General features: G+C 42.6%; 1 protein-coding gene across 13 annotated transcripts in view; it reads left to right on the top strand.

Moving 5' to 3' along the window:
* The first annotated feature begins 456 nt into the window (after positions 1-456).
* PTK2 (protein tyrosine kinase 2) overlaps positions 457-16,259 on the top strand; it is a 198,223-nt gene continuing 182,420 nt past the window's right edge. For 6 of the 13 annotated variants that reach the window (XM_088676036.1, XM_088676033.1, XM_088676032.1 and 3 more), the window contains exons 1-2: positions 517-883; positions 14,582-14,644. The gene's annotated coding sequence lies outside the window, so the exon portion shown is untranslated. Of the gene's footprint in view, positions 884-14,581; positions 14,645-16,259 lie in introns of all 13 variants that reach the window. The other 7 variants (XM_088676026.1, XM_060277582.2, XM_088676031.1 and 4 more) reach the window with 6 other exon arrangements.

The raw sequence follows: 16,259 nt of genomic DNA, 5'->3' as shown, positions 1-16,259 counted from the left end.
TCAAGAGAGGACAGGACTTCTTCTGTGCCTTTAATTGCCCTGCTCTCTTTTGAGTCTGGAAACCTTAAAGAGAAACCAGCAGACCCTTTGCTTGGAAATTAAACAAAGGGTCTGCTGGTTTCTCTTTAAGGTTTCCAGGCTCAAAAGAGAGCAGGGCAATTAAAGGGCACAGAAGAAGTCCTGTCCTCTATTGAGTATGGCAACCCTAGCAGAGTGTTTTGAGGACCGGGGACACCCGCAGGGAAACCAAAATGCTTCTTTACAAAGCTGTTGTACTATCAGGTATCTACCTACCTGCCTTTCCCTACACTCCCTCTTAGGAGAAGTTTCTGATTTCTTCCCCTCAGTGTGTATGTGGGGGGGGGGGGGAAGGATACTTTGGCGTGAGGAGGGGACGGCGCGGAGGGCGGAGGCGCGCCATCCATGCCCACAGCGCCCCTCGCTCGAGGCGGGGGTGGGGCGGGGCCGCGCGCTCTCGCTCCCCCGCCGCCGCGCAGTCGCTCGCGGCCATGTTGTAGGCGCCGGGAACGAACTGGAGAGGGAAGGCAGGGAAGAGAGGCAGAGAGAGCGCGCGCGGGCGGGCGCGTGTCTGCATGTGTATATATGTGAGGGCAACGGCGGCGTCGGCGGCGCATCCCATGGTGCAGCGCGCCGGGAGGGGAGGGAGGCCGGCTGAGGGACGGGCGGAGCGGCCTGGGAAGCGCGAGCGGGAGAAGAAGCAGCTTTCTCCTCCTCCTCCTCCTCCTCCGGCTGAGGGAAGCGACCGGCGGAACGACCCGCGGGGGCTTAAAGGCAGGAAGGACGGAAGAAGAGGGAGGCGGGCGAATGGACGCGAGGGGCTCCGCTCGGCTCTTATGATCTTGCCGCCTCAGGGCTTCGCCGGGTGAGTCTCTGCCCCCTTCAGCCGTGAGGGAAGGAGGAGGAGGAAAGGCGGGGGCGGCCAGCTTGGAAGGGAGCATGGATGTGTGTGTGTGGGGGGGGGGGAGGAAGCGGTTGTGGGAATGGGGAGAAGGTGGGTGGAGTGGGGGGCTACAAAAGGCGCCCCCTCCTCCCCCCTCCTGAGGGAAGGCAATAGAATAGCATGTAAACGGGGAGTTTTCCATCCCGGAGGGTCTCTTTATGTCACACACAGAGAGATGAAGGGGAGGGTTGTGGGGCAGGGCTCCGCCAGGGGGTGTGTATAGGGTGGGTGGGTGCAAAGGTGAAGTGGCCGTGGCTTTTTGAATGGGAGCTAGAGAGAGAAGTGTGTGTGAGGAGGGGGAAGTGTCCCCCGAGGTGTTGTGATTTTCACGTCAGTCGCTGTGGTTTTGTGTGTTTCCTCTAACAAAAGGGCCCATCCGAGCTCTGCAAACTTCGGGGCTCTTTGATTTCTCTCTCTCTCTCTCGGGAATCGTGAAGGAAAGAGAAACCAAGCCCTCTTCCCCCACAAAAAGCAGGGAAGAGGAAACGAGGCTGCCTAAAAATAATAAACCTTTCCTTTGGGTGATCCACACCCCTCCGCCTCCGTGTTTCGTTCCTGACCCGGCCTTTGCCAAGTGTGGAAGAGGGAGGTCCACGGGGTTCGCGAGGAATCCCGTGTAGGCCTTAAGTGCCTCTGGGGCGTGTGAAGGGGTCGCTTGTGGGAAAAGTAAACGAAAAGGGCGGGGCGGCCCTCCAGTCTGGGATGCATCCGTCTCCGAAACACGCTCATAACCTGTAGCATGGAGAGTTGTGAATCGGCGTGTGCATCTTAAGCAACACGGGGAGTGGTGTGTGGGTTTGTGTGTGAGAGTGGGAAGGCTACAAGGGAAGTTGCTGAGATTTCTTGTGTGAGCATCTTTTGGCCAAATAGTATTTTTTTTCATGTTGCCTGATCCACAGGGGAAAGGGTAGCCTCCGAAAGGGAAAGTGTGTGTGTGTGTGTGTTTTGTGGTGGTGGTGTGTTATTCACCCAAGGCAGGTTTCTTTTGAAAGATTTTGAGGAGGAAACAATCCAAATCCAGTGTAAATGGACTGAATGACCCTCTCATCTTCATGCTCTCCCCACAATGAGATGGGCACAGCGGCAAAATAATTATAACTCATTTCCAGATCATGTGTATATAGTAAAATTTTGTGCCTTGTTCCTCCCAGCCCATGCTTCTCTTTTTCTAACTTTTAAATATATTGCTGGTTTTTGCATTGATTTGTTCTGGATTAGTATATTGGTCAGTTCTAACATACAAAGCTAGGGATTTTGTGAACTAGGCAGTTCTGTAATAGCTGCAATACTTTTTTTAAAAAAATAACTGAAACTACTTTTCTTCCAATGGTATAGGCTTTAATACCAATAGTGGGCTCTTGTACTGCTGATCTGCAGTTGAGTTTCTGGCAATATATGTAGTCCCATAATAAAGATATTGGAAGGGAGTTTAAGCTGAAAGCAGAAAGTTTGCCAGTGGATATTTCAGAGTTCATTGTTCATGATGAACATCCGTACTGCAAGCTTTCCACTCCCCCTTCCCACCCCCACATCTGGAAGTAGTTAGCTTTGATTCTTCCCTCCCCACACTCCTTTCTTAAATGACACCCTCTGTGTGTGTTAAATGATAGAATTTATAACTTGTCCGCCATTTAAAGGATCAAGGCCAGCAATATCTTATTTAATTTGTTCATCCTTTCAACTTTGTGCTTCACTGAATATTGAGGCGAGAATTATTTCTCCTCTCCTTAATGAGTCAATAGCTGAACTGGGATGTGAACCCAGGTGCCTGAGGTCAATTCTCTTCAGTGTATCATAGTTGCTTTCATTCCAGCTGCAGGGCCCTGATATCACAAGCCTTGGCTTCCCTTTTGCTGACAGAGTCTCATATGAAACTAAGTTACAACACTGCTCTTCATTGTGTATAATTGCACTTCTGTGCTATCAATTTGCTGGTTCAGGGTTCTGTGATACAAGCACTGATCTGTGATGCTGCAGTTCTTTATAACTGAGTAGCATTGTGGGATAGTAGCAGCATCTATCCCACCATGTAGTCAAGGCAGCTTTGCAGCATTTTGAATCATTAAAATGCACCATTTTTTGTGAAAACCAAAGCAGTTATTTAAATGCTTTAAACGGAACATCGGTTAATGTTAAGAGAGGAGATTTGTTCCTCTCCCCAAAAAGTAAAAATGTATTCACTTGCCTTGAAAAGTTCTAAAGGTCTTTATTACTGAGTAGGAGGGATTATGGCATACATGTGGCATTTTCTTAATGCTGTGATTTGACTAACAACTGCACCTGCTGAAATTCTCTCTTCACAACTATTAAATGTTCAAGAGCCCCTGTTGTTGATTGCATCTGGTCACTGTAGTCCTGTTTCCAGGGGTGATGTAATCATATCCTGTTTTTCAAGTAAATGGCATGGTATTAAGAGCATGTTCTCTTGTAAATGATTTCTAGTTTTTGAGGACGAATCAGAAGAGACATCAAAAGCAACAATTCAGTTTGTAGATTCAACAAGCTTCTTGGTGACAAAGGATGAATCTTTTAATTTGGTTTTGATACTAATATGTGTAAACATTCAAGGAAGTTGGAAATTTCCATAAATATTGTTTACTCCACTATTGCAAGAATCTCAAAGCACCAGTGTGGGTCTTTCAGAATGACAGAAATATTTGGTATGGTGCTGCCTACAGATCGGAGATAATAGGATGTTGCAAATCCGCTCACATCTCTTAAGAACTTTGTATATGCCTTTCATCAAATATAGCAAACAATTTGTAATTTGAGTAATGGTACAGGAAAGTTGCTGGTAACTGCCTTCAGAAGAGTGTTGTGGTAAGATAGTTACTTCAAGAATCAGCAGTGTTGCTTAAAAAAGAAGATGCCTAAAAGGGAGCTGTTAGAACTGAACATTTGCTGTATGCTTGCCATTGTTCAATATTCCTGTAGCTCTGTTACTAACTTTCTTTCAAAAATATAACTAGGAGTTAAGAATCTAAAATAGTAGAGAATCTCGCAGGTTTGCTTTTTGAAATTGTTTGAGATTTTTGAATGTATTATTGATACTACCATCATATACATATGAGAGGTAATGAAAATTGGTGTAGGGTATTGGTCAAGAGACATGAACTTACATTGTACTTTGGAAGGCAACATTTGAGTAGGGTTATCCTATGGTTTATTGAACATGGGATCTCTTGCCCAACCATGGTTTCCTGTTGTGTGAATGAGCTATGCTGAGCCAGGGTCTCATGCTGTTCTTCTTCCATGAGCAAATGGAAAAGATGAGAGGTTTTCAATTTTAAGCAAGCTGTAGTTCCGGGTTAAGGCTGATATCTGGCAATAGTGGTTTATTTAAACTCTAGTAAGTGAGAACCAAACCAGGATCAAACAAAGCTTTCCATTCCTGGCCTGTTCAATATTTTTTTAAATAAGCTGCAGGACAGAGGTTGGATGCACTGTGGATTGCACTGAGATTGTTTAAAATTGGATAACTGAAGTTTCCTATTTTTACCTCCTGGTGTACAAAAGTGTGTGTGTGTTGGGGAAACATGAGGTTAGCCACAACTTACTCATGTGGCTCTTGTTATGTCTGAACTATGCAATTGGGTTCAAATATCCGCCAGATGCTCTTGTTCTTTCATTATTGTCTAAGCCAGGGGTTCCCAACAAAATTTTCTCGAGGACCCCTCATCGAGCCGCTATTGTGACAAGGACCCCCATTAATTCCTAATCCTAAATCTAATTCCTAATCTAATTTTTCCAGTAAGCTTAACACTGATCTTGGAAGGGTTAGGTTCAAGGGACGCCGACGATTTAGGTTCAATGGACACTGACAAGATCGGTTCGAGAGTCACTGACTTACTTGTTTGAACATCAAATGCATTATCTTCCTCTTCATCTGTAGGCCTTTGTCGTTTTAACGAACCACTTTTTAACCAACGGTCCAAACTACGCGAACTGTAGCTTCCGCGAAAAACAACACTTTGTTTACAAACACTACTGTTTTGCAAAGAGGCAGCGCGCACCAGGGAGGAGGGAGGGGAATGGAGAAGACAGGTTACCTGCGCAGTAGCGCACAAATGAAGCCGACGCGCGCAAAGCATATTGGGGAGGTGAGCGTTAGTAGAATGCGAGCGCTGCCTCTTTGCAAAACAGTAGTGTTTGTAAAGCGCCACCTAACGGCATACAGCAGAACTACTGCCTCTATCTAATTCTAGTTTTGCGCTAGACTCTGCTCATGCAGGAAGCGGCCAAAACAAAATCTGTTATCATACGAAATATATTTAATTTTTTTTATTATTCTAATAGCATCTTGCGGACCCCTCTGGCATAGCTCGCGGACCCCTGGGGGTCCGCGGACCACCTGTTGGGAACCACTGGTCTAAGCACATCAGAACATCAAAGGATGCACTTCAGTGTAAGCATGTGTATAGTGTATAGTGATGCACATTGGGGCACACACACACGTGTGTGTGTGTGTGTGTGTGTGTGTGTACAGTGTTTTTTTCTTTAAAAAAATGTTTACAGGTACTCTCATTTTCCTACTCATATTGAAATGCTGCCCCTCAATGAGGCCAAACTTAGATTCATAAAATGTTTAGGGGTATGCTTACCCCTGTGTACCCCCAGAAAAAACCACTTTGTGTGTGTGTGTGTGTGTGTGTGTACACACTCATGGGGTCTGTACTGGTGGTGACTGACCAGGAAAGAGATCTTTGGGTTGTTGTGGATAGCACGGTGAACATGTTGACCCAGTGTGCAACAACTGTGAAAAAGGTGAATGTCATGGTAGGGATAATTGGGAAAAGGACTGAAAATAAAACTTGCCATATAATGCTATTGTATAAATCTGTGGTGTGACTGTGTGCAATTGAGATTTCCTCACCTCAAAGATATTGCAGAGCTTGAGAATGTTCAGAAAAGGGCAACCAAAATGATCAAGGGAATGGAGGAACCCCACTGTGTGTGGAAAGATTGCAGCATTTGAGGGTTTTTAGTTTTGCTGAGTGAGAGAATACTTGATAAAGGTGTATAAAATTGTGCATGGTGTCAAAAACGTGGATAGAGAAAAACTTCCCCCCACCTCATAATGCTAGAACTTGGTGCCATCCAGTTGGGCTGACGTACAAAAGAAACTACTCCTTCACACAGCATGTAGTTAGTGATGGCTTTAAAATACTGTAGGATTGTGAGGAGACTGCTGATGCATTCATGTTCAGCTTGAGGACATAACATGGGCATTTGGCTTGCTGCTATGAGAACAGGTTGCAATGATGTTAGATGGAGGAGCAAGTGTGTGAGCCTAAAATGTTGTTCCTGATGTTCCAGAGTTACCGTATGTGTGTGTGATGTGGGGAAAGTATTGTCTGAACATTTGCTATGTGGGCTTAGCAAACCATTGTTCATTTGCTCTTATCTGAAATAAGGAACATTTTAGAGGGTGGTTGTGAGGATTTCTGAGCTAATGTATGAGATGCACCTTAAACAGTTAAAACATATTCTAAAATGCTAATTATTCTTATATGCATAAATAAAAAAGTATTCTGTTCTTACTACATTCCTGTGAAGAACTTTCTAAGTTACTTTTTTCAGCAGAAACATGCTCCAATCTGTTGAGGTGGCCTTAATTTATCATTTTAGTTTTAATGTTCAATGAAGAAGCAGGAGGTTTAAATTCTGTTGTTACTTTCCTCATCTACTCTGAGTAGAATTTGTCAAAGTAGTTCCAACACTGAATGTAGAACTGAGCTGAAATTTCTCTAAAGGCATTTTTCTGTACGAAAAAGGCTTCTCCTCAGAATTTTCTTCTTTTTTTGTGGTGCCTGCCATTCCCCCTTTCCACCCCACATGCTCCATAATAATAATAGGTCTGAAGATTTTGGAGGGTGCAAAATGATGGTTAGGCTGCCAACACATTTGATGATGCTGTCATTTGCAATGGCATCACATTAAACCTAAGGGAAAAGAAGCTTTGCTACCACTGCTTATGATGAGCCCCTCAAGCCTGAGAAAATACTGAAAAATGTCTCTTCCTCATAGAGAAATTTGGTGAAATGGTGCTCACTCTCCTTCGTTTCTGTACTCACATATTGAGTGGAGAATTTCAAATGGCCTTTTGCACACAGCTGCAATTGGAAGCATATTTGTGTTTTCTTTCTGGTGGGCAACTCACATATTGACGTTTTTCACAATCATAAAGTTGCCGTAGAAATCGTTCAGGGTTGGTTGTTGTTTTTTGTTTTGTGTGTGTGTGTGTGTGTGTGTGTGTGTGTGTGTGTGTGTGTATTTGAATAGCTTCCCATCCTTTCACTGGTACAAGGTTCAGACTAGTTTAGTCAGCAAGAATCCTTAAGACAAGTGGCTTTGAAAGACCAAAGCTAAAGACCTTGCCATGCTTCTCTTTTCTGTATAATGTTGTATTTGGATAACCCCTGTAAGTTTTCCCTTTCTAGGAATGAGGAGTTGTCTTAAAATCTTTTGCATTGGCAACAGAAAAAAAGATAGGAACACATCAATCTTCCTAGCTAGGCAATAACTGCCTTCTCTGTTCCTTGGTTAAGGGGAGGAGCAGGGGATGTTGTACCAGATTTCAGTCCTGTCAGTTCAAATATTAAACTGAAAGGTTGGGTTGAACTGATACAAGCTGTTGGAGGGGAAAGAAGCAAGCCACTACCTGCTAGCTTTCTCTTCTTTTTGGGAAACCTTTTGTTTTGATCCTCTGGATTGCAATCAAGGCAAGAAAAGTCTCAGTGCCCTGCTCCCCTTTGCTTTTGACAGATTCCAGAAATTCCTGCTGGGGCATTGCAGGGGATTGGACTAGATAACTCTTGGGGTCCCTTCCAACTCCACAATTCTATGATTCTGTGATTCTATGATTGCTCTGTAGATAGAGGGATGATGCTGATCCTTCTGGTCTGGTTTGTTCACTTTAGTCATCTTTGCTTTATGTGTCCTGTTTAGTGTGTTTTTCCCCCCTTCTGATTTTGCCATACTGTTCTGGACTTTGGTGTTTGATGCTGATGTAGCATGCCATATGGATGGACAGTGGCTTTTTCCTTTCAAGTATAGATTTTTCCTTGTACCTCCTTCCTTGGCTGCTGCCAGTGACGCAGGCCCAGGGTGTGTGTGCAAAAATTGTGTCTCTCCGCCCTGGCTCGGAGTGACCAGGAGCCCGCCCACACATCCATACACTCCCTGGGCCACTCCTCTGCTGCTCTGGGTGGCCAGGCAAGGTGTGCAAGGCTGCTCTGGGTGCCTCAGTGGAAGAAACCAGTTGCCAGCATGGGCCATCACAGCAGCCCTGTGCCCCCTCTATCCTGTGGCTCACACCCTATTTCCATAGCAGGGGCCAATCTGGCCAACCTCTAGGTATGCCCCTGATTAATATACAAAGTCCTGAGCAACTTCAGAGCCACAGTACCTTGAAGACTATCTGCAAGCTATAGAAATAGGTTGTGAGCCACAGGATAGAGGCCAGATGCTTGAATGAAGGAATGAATACCGGGTATGTACTGCTGATCACATATCCTTAAACAATTGCGATGGGTATGCATAATAAAAGCAGTGTAATAGTGGATGTTGATTCCATGGGTTAACTTCTTTGTTCCGCTATGATGCTCATGGGGCAAGTGCTACCTCTCAGCCAGATCTATTTCAGAGAATTTATTTAATATCCCACCTTTTTGTCTGACAATAGGCTTCCAAGGCAGCTGACAATAAGCTTTAAGACAAAAAGTTGTTGTGACTTACAAACGGTTTTGGATTGACAGAAAAGTATGTGCCCATCAGGCCTTGCTGCTTTGTGGTTCATCGTCTGTTCTGCAGATTTATGAGGTTAAAGTATTATAATTCCATATAATCTATTCCATGTTACTTGTAGAAGTGGGATATAAATGTGATAAACAAGCATGAACAATAAGTGATTTACCAGTAACCTCTCAGGATGTCTTGTCAGATCCTGTGAATTTTAAGAAAAGGGAAGTTGATAACACACAGCATCTCTGTAAGTGAACTTGTTAAACTTATCCAGAACAAAACTTAATCAACAAGAAATGTAGTGGCTTCCTTATCTAGCAATTTGCCCGTGATTGAAGTCACTTTCACTTGGGTCCTTTGAGTACTGTTTCCTCTAATCCCTGAAAGATAACACCTACATGATAGCATCCCTAAGAGATCCCCAGAGGGTGAGGCACAAAGGTAAGGGTTGGTGTCAAACTTTTAAGAAAGATTATGAATGGAAATGGGTGAATTGCTTATGTGATGTTTTTAAAGCCTCAGGACCATATGTGCATTTTACCTTTCTGATGTCAATAATATGTGAAGTTATGAACTGTAATTTTGGTACCGTGTTTCTCATATTATAAGACATGTCTTATATTTATTTTTTCCTCAAAAAACACACTATGGCTTATTTTCAGGGGATGTCTTATATTTTTCCTCCTCCTCCTCCTGCCATGGCCGGTATTGCTGCTGTGCCTATCACTATGTCTTATTTTCGGGGTATGGCTTATATTCCTTGAATGCTTAAAAATCCTGCTATGGCTTATTTTATGGGTATGTCTTAAAATATGAGAAACAGGGTAGAAGTTTAGCTGAGGTTTGGCATGGACTATTTCAGTGGCACATTTGTAACTTATTTTTAACAGTCTGAGCTCTTGAGATAGGGTGATGAATGCTTTTAAACATGCACAACTCAGCTCAGTAAAGTAGGCCCAATATGAGGGCCCTATGTTATGAAATGTAAGGCTGTTGATTTATCTGAAACCACTGCTTTAGTGCCTTGCTACCTTTTTATTATTTAGCTTAACTCTGGAGGATGGATGGGGCAGAAAAAAAGACATGTGTGGTTTTTTTTTTACATTCTCCTGATATTTAATTATTTTTATGGTCTAGAAAGACCTTTGTTTTCCCAAATGAGTGTTGCGGGATATTTTAAAACTCTGAATATTGTTGGTGTTCAAGCTGGGGCTTGTGCATTTGTATGCTTTTCTTGAATTGAGCAAGTGTAGCATATGTTGCACAGTTCTTACATAACTAGAATTCACTTGGAAGTCCAAGGGTTACATTCGGCTTTTCCCCGCCCCTCTGTCCTTCCAACCAGTTTTCGCTTTTAAGAGCTGAAGCAGCCCCATCGTTGCCAGATGAACTGACTTAAGCCAGCCACTGCATGTGGAACTGTTTTCTCCCAGTGAACATAGGGAGGAAGGTTGTGTGTGAGGAGGTTTGGTTTATCTGCAGATTAAGAGCGGGGAGGGAAGTGGGCCACAAGTGGGACTTTTTGGGAAGTTAGGATTGCAGTGTGTGTGTTTTGTGTGAGACAGAGAGAGGTGGGAAGAAGAGAGATGACATAAGTGTATGGCATTGGGATTTAGAGTGTGTGAAACTTTGGGAAGAATCATAGGAAAGGACAGGGGACACCATAGTATTTCTGTCTGAAAATGTGCATATTTCCCCTTTAATTCCATTGTGTATTCTCCTTGCAGTCTGCTCAGTTTCTTTCCACATACAAATTGACTCTTGGTAATTTCCTAGTGAATTTTTCTGCCTTGTATCTTATATTTTAGGTTAAGTGTTGCGTTTAGCAAAGAATACAGTACTGCAAATTGCTTGTATGTGTTGCATTAGAAACTGAAATAGGCAATAAGCCCTGAAGCCCTGGTCTCGCTCAATTTTGATGTTGAACAAAGAGTAGTTTTTATTGGTTCAGTCCCTGCAGTTGCCCTACCATTCTTGAGAACCAGTAAAAGGAAATGGGAGGATATTATAATGAGGACTGCGACAGCAAATGTTAATGAGGGTCTTGTTAATTAACTGCACATCATGATAATTTTAGGAATAGGTTTCTGAACAGCTAGAGGGCATGGTTAGGCACGAGGCCAGAAGTAACCGAGGTCAATACTGGAAACATAACTGAAAGTGATGAGTCATAAGGCATTTTTGTGGGTAGTGAAAGTTAGGTAGTTGGGAAGTGTGTGCAGATAGCAAGAATAACAAACACAAGACTGCAATAGATTTTGGGTCTTAACAGATCTCAAGCATTCAAAATGTTCCATGAAGCTCCATGAAGTCAGAGTTTTACAGTCAACCAGTGGTCAAAATAATTACTGATCTTCCCTAGAAATCTTGACTGCAGTCAGTCCAGAAATTATTGTTATTTAAATCTCTTAATACACCTCTTCCCTCTCCCCTTTTGGCAAAGTATTGTTGTGCCCTGTCACCTGCAAGTACTTTTCATGCTTGGGAGCTTTAAAGACTTATGTGGTTTTGTGTATTGCACTGCTTGGGGGCTGTTGTGTCAAAAACAAAGCATTATATTGGGCATATGTGAGTTTTCTCATTTACTTAACACAGTTGATGAGGGGTTTTCTAAGCTGTGGTATGTAAATGACTTTGAGCACCCTAAAGCAGGCATCCCCAAACTTTGGCCCTCCAGATGTTTTGGACTACAATTCCCATCATCCCTGACCACTGGTCCTGTTAGCTAGGGATCATGGGAGTTGTAGGCCAAAACATCTGGAGGGCCGCAGTTTGGGGATGCCTGCCCTAAAGTGATAATATAAATGCTAAATATGAAATAGTATTTTCTCACAATTTCCTGTCCCCTCTATCTTTCTTTTTACTGTTCTGTAGTAAAGCAGACTACAGTTTCATCATTATTGGCTAATGTAAGGCTGGAATGCTAATAGAGCATGCCTTAGTGTGGCTTCCCTACTGTAAACAAAAATATTTGCCATATACTGGATTTTAATTAACTGTCTAGTACTGAAGGACTCCTGGATACAAATGACCTCTCTACTGATTCTTTCTTGGATAAAAAGTAGCAAAAAGTATAGCAGATGCTTAGATGTACAGTATAAGAAATGGATCTTCAGTACTTGTGTGCTAAATGTGATACAGTGAAACCTCATGTTATGAACTGTCCCCCTTGTGAACACTGCGAGTTACAAGCTCCGTTAACCCAGAAGTAGATGCTCCCAGTTGTGACCTTTGCCCCAGAATGTGCGCGAAAGTCATGCGCTGGCAGCATGGCAGCAGCGGGAGGCACCATTAGCGAAAGCACGCCTCATGTTATGAGCAGTTTCGGGTTGAGAACGGACCTCCGGAACAAATTAAATTCGTAACTGGAGGTACCACTGTAATGATGTTTAAGTTGGAAGCAAATTCTTACTGGACATTGAAAAGGGGTAGGAGGAAGGTACCGTATTTCTCTGGAAATACCTCAGAGGTGGCATTTGCACAGTGTTTGAAACTGAGATATAAGAGCTAGGAGCCAAATGGCACCTTCAACTTAGGTTTCACATGCCACAACAATATGTCTAGACACATTTACAAAGCAAATGAAGACAAGATGGGGCATTTAGCTGAAGATGGAATAAATACTGTGCACAAAAGATGAGTTCTTTTAAATCGAAGAAGCAATCAAGTGGAAAAATCAGCCTAGAAGAGATGTGACTGCAGTTTCATTCTAGCAGAAGTAAAAACCAAACCTCTTACTCAGAGTGGGTAGTTTGTCAAAACCCATCTTTTATAAATTTGTGAATAACTTTGCATAGAGAATTTATTTGGTTCTATTCATAGTTTTTGGTATTTGGAGGGTTGTAACCAGCCATAGCAAAATTGGTTGTACAGAGAGCACAGTTGCACTTAAGTTTAGGCATGTATTGGACAGTCACAACCAGTGAACATGGCTGAGTAAGGATTTGAACCTGGGTCTCCCAGGTCCTAGTTCTACAGACACTAACCACTACACCACACTGACTATCACTGAGGTGAGCTTTTTCTTTCCATTTACAAAGTCACAGCTTCTGTGATAGGTGGACCTGCCAGGGAGAGACTGTCTCACTCTGTCCATTCATGCGTACATAACATGATTATTTTCAAAGTTCTAATATTTTTATTTCCGTAGAGCAAAATACTTCCCTGTAAATTCCCTGGGTGATGCTCTACTATTTCAAGATCCTTGGTTTCTCTGAAGGTTTGCCCCTACCTCAAATTATCATTTCAGCTGTAGTGTGTTAACTCCATGAATATGGATGAGAGGAAATCTGTGGGAAATGTTTACACTTAAAAAAAGCACAAGAATACAAAAAACAAAAAGCCTACCATTCTATATTGATAACTTAGATTTAGCAACCTTGATGGGAGAAAGTGAGGAGGAATTAAAGAACCTTTTAATGAGGGTGAAAGAGGAGAGCGCAAAAATATGGTCTGAAGCTCAACATCAAAAAAACTAAGATAATGGCCACTGGTCCCATCACCTCCTGGCAAATAGAAGGGGAAGAAATGGAGGCAGTGAGAGATTTTACTTTCTTGGGTTCCATGATCACTGCAGATCACAAAATTAAAAGACGCCTGCTTCTTTGGGAGCAAAGCAGTGACAAACCTAGACAGCATCTTAAAAACCAGAGACATCACCTTGCCAACAAAGGTCCGTATGGTTAAAGCTATGGTTTTCCCAGTAGTGATGTATGGCAGTGAGAGCTGGACCATAAAGAAGGCTATTCGCCAAAGAATTGATGCTTTTGAATTATGGTGCTGGAGGAGACTCTTGAGAGTCCCATGGACTGCAAGAAGATCAAACCTATCCATTCTGAAGGAAATCAGCCCTGAGTGCCCTGAGACTTTGGCCACCTCATGAGAAGAGAAGACTCCCTGGAAAAGACCCTGATGTTGGGAAGGATTGAGGGCACTAGGTGAAGGGGACGACAGAGGACGAAATGGTTGGACAGTGTTCTCGAGGCTACGAACATGAGTCTGACCAAGTTGCAGGAGGCAGTGGAAGACAGGAGTGGCTGATGTGCTCTGGTCCATGGGGTCGTGAAGGGTCGGACATGACTAAATGATTAAAGAACAACAACAACAAGATTTAGCATGAAAACCCTCAAAGGTGGTTTATAGAAACCCTAACATAACACGTATTTTGACATTTGAAATGGGGTTTCCCCAAGAAAAGGCACTTCTTTTTTTCATTTTTCACTTCCAGTAAAAATGCAAGTAAGACCGACAACTTGTAGTTTGAATTATAAAACGTTTATAATTATATTTATATAAATTATAAAATTGGTCATACTGGCACCCCTTGCACTTAAAAGATCATAAAATTCCATAAAATACCCTCCTATTTCTAAAATACTCTATTTTATAGAATATGCACCAGTTTAAAGGATGTTTCCACACTGCAGTTCTGTTTCTCCAAAGAGACTTTTTTTGAACAGCCAGATCTCCCCTTCTGCTCCAACCACATCATGTCTTTCATAGCTGAAAACCAGCCAGATCTCCCCTCAGGTGACCACAGTTTTCAGCTTGGCCACAAGGGGGTGCTCCTGTGTTGCAAAAAGCGACTGACAACTGGCTAATTTCAAACGCTGCATTTATATGCTTGTGTGAATCTGAAAGCCATTCTAATTCAGAAAATATCCAACTTGCAATTCCGGATTCATTCAAAATAAAAAGTAATGTAGTTATCATTGATGTATTTTGTTGTGGATATCAATATGATAGATCTTATCAATATTACCTGTACTGTACTTTGTTGCAGTTTGCTCCTTGATAGCTTTTATGATGCATTTCATTTTGCATTTTCAATATGTCAAGGAATATAATATACCTGACTAATTATATTTATTATTACAGGTTTCAAGACCCTTCTTTTTCGTAGAAAGCATCTACTGCTAAGAACTGGAAAATCTGCTTAAGGTAGATATTATGTGTTCTTTTCCATCTTTTTTTTATGAATATGGGCATTCTACAAAGTATGTGAGTGAATTATGAGCCCTCAAAGACCATACAGTGCATGCATCTATTTCTACCTGGATTTCCTAGAAAATTATGTCCTAAAGGAAACAGCAGCATGCCACATAGCAATCAGCAATACAATATCTGATATAGCATGTTAAAGTCTGCACTGTAGCATAACAAGCACAGCATTGTGAATGCATTTGCTTTCTATACTTCGCACATTGTTAATGAATGTAGTCTTTTTGTTTTGGTGTTGGTAAATGGTGTAAGGATTTTAGGCATTGCAGAGTTTTTCATGTCTGTCTGAAGAGAAGTTCCTCAAAAGCTTGCCCTTGTCATGAACTGAGATTAGTGCTACCAGAATGTGTAATCTCAGCTGCCTTTTGATCAGCACCCAAGGTCCTGAAACTGTGGGAAGAATATTCTTATACTTATCCCATGACTTTGATTGCAGTGGAGTTGCTTTAATGCTGTGCCAAATTTTACCTTGTGAGTTATGTGGAAATTCCTACCAGAAAATTTTCTTCCATATTTAGGCTGTATATCTGGGTGTTGTTGTTTAGTCGTGTCCGACTCTTCGTGACCCCATAGACCATAGCACGCCAGGCACTCCTGTCTTGCACTGCCTCCCGCAGTTTGGTCAAACTCATGTTCGTAGCTTCGAGAACACTGTCCAACCATCTCATCCTCTGTCGTCCCCTTCTCCTTGTGCCCTCCATCTTTCCCAACATCAGGGTCTTTTCCAAGGATTCTTCTCTTCTCATGAGGTGGCCAAAGTATTGGAGCCTCAGCTTCACGATCTGTCCTTCCAGTGAGCACTCAGGGGCTGATTTCCTTTAGAATGGATAGGTTTTATCTTCTTGCAGTCCATGGGACTCTCAAGAGTCTCCTCCAGCACCATAATTCAAAAGCATCAATTCTTTGGCGATCAGCCTTCTTTATGGTCCAGCTCTCACTTCCATACATCACTACTGGGAAAACCATAGCTTTAACTATACGGACCTTTGTAGGCAAGGTGATGTCTCTGCTTTTTAAGATGCTGTCTAGGTTTGTCATTGCTTTTCTCCCAAGAAGCAGGTGTCTTTTGATTTCGTGACTGCTTTCAACATCTGCAGTGATCAAGGAGCCCAAGAAAGTAAAATCTCTCACTGCCTCCATTTCTTCCTGTATATCTGGGTACTGTGTAGTAACCTCCTAGTGAGGCAAGTTGAAGCTTCTCAGTTTGTTTTCTTCTGAAGTGAGAAGCATTTTTCACTCCTGCTTAATCCTAAGAATACACTTAAGGAGCCTACGGGACTGTCTGTTGCAGTTCCATCACTGCATTGCACAAGGTCAAAACTGAGCATATAATTTTGTGTTGTGAGATTCTCAGTTTTTAGTTTTATCTAAGTAAGTTTCTAGTCCTTAGACTTCAAAGAGATGTACAGTGGTGCCTCGACTTACGAATTTAATCTGTTCCGAAGGCACCTTCGTAGGTTGAAAAAATTGTAAGTCAAAAAGTGCCATTGGAAACGCGATTTCCCATAGGAATGCATTGGAAACGGAAAAATTTGTAAGTTGAAGCAACCCCCTC

Source organism: Zootoca vivipara, chromosome 8 (assembly GCF_965207765.1).
Source record: "Zootoca vivipara chromosome 8, rZooViv2.hap1.1, whole genome shotgun sequence".
Lineage (NCBI taxonomy): Eukaryota > Metazoa > Chordata > Lepidosauria > Squamata > Lacertidae > Zootoca > Zootoca vivipara.
This window is presented reverse-complemented; position numbering and strand designations above follow the sequence as displayed.